At 40.6% G+C, this 562-nt stretch overlaps 1 non-coding gene across 1 annotated transcript; it reads left to right on the plus strand.

Annotated features, from left to right (window-relative positions):
- Positions 1–247: 247 nt before the first annotated feature.
- Positions 248–355, plus strand: LOC112738708 (small nucleolar RNA R71). The gene has a single exon (XR_003169652.1). It is a non-coding gene; the product is annotated as a small nucleolar RNA R71 (small nucleolar RNA).
- The last annotated feature ends 207 nt before the right edge of the window (positions 356–562 follow it).

Raw genomic sequence — 562 nt, forward strand, 5'->3', positions numbered from 1 at the left:
TATTCTGAGCCAATATGGCATTTAGAGTATCAATTTCAAGAACTCATTTCCTCTGAGGCGTCCCATTATTCACAGGATTCCTTTCAGAAATGTACATGAACTGGTTATTTGCAACCATGTCAATGAGTTCTTGAGCTTCTGCAGGCGTTTTCTTTAGGTGAATGGATCCACCTGCAGAATGGTCCAATGACATCTTTGATAATTCAGAGAGACCATCATAGAATATATCCAGGATGGTCCATTCTGAAAGCATGTCAGAAGGACACTTTTTGGTCAGTTCCTTGTATCTCTCCCAAGCTTCATATAGGGATTCACCTTTCTTTTGTCTGAAGGTTTGAACATCCACTCTAAGCTTACTAAGCTTTTGAGGAGGAAAGAACTTGGCTAAGAAAGCCGTGACCAGCTTATCCCAAGAGTTCAGGCTGTCTTTAGGTTGAGAGTCCAACCATATTCTAGCTCTGTCTCTTACAGCAAATGGGAAAAGCATAAGCCTGTAGACCTCGGTCTTAACAATATCACAGATCTGCAAGAATTTAGTTAAGAACTGAAAAGGATCTTCTGA

The sequence above is a fragment of the Arachis hypogaea genome, chromosome 13 (assembly GCF_003086295.3).
Source record: "Arachis hypogaea cultivar Tifrunner chromosome 13, arahy.Tifrunner.gnm2.J5K5, whole genome shotgun sequence".
In the NCBI taxonomy this organism is placed as follows: Eukaryota; Viridiplantae; Streptophyta; class Magnoliopsida; order Fabales; family Fabaceae; genus Arachis; species Arachis hypogaea.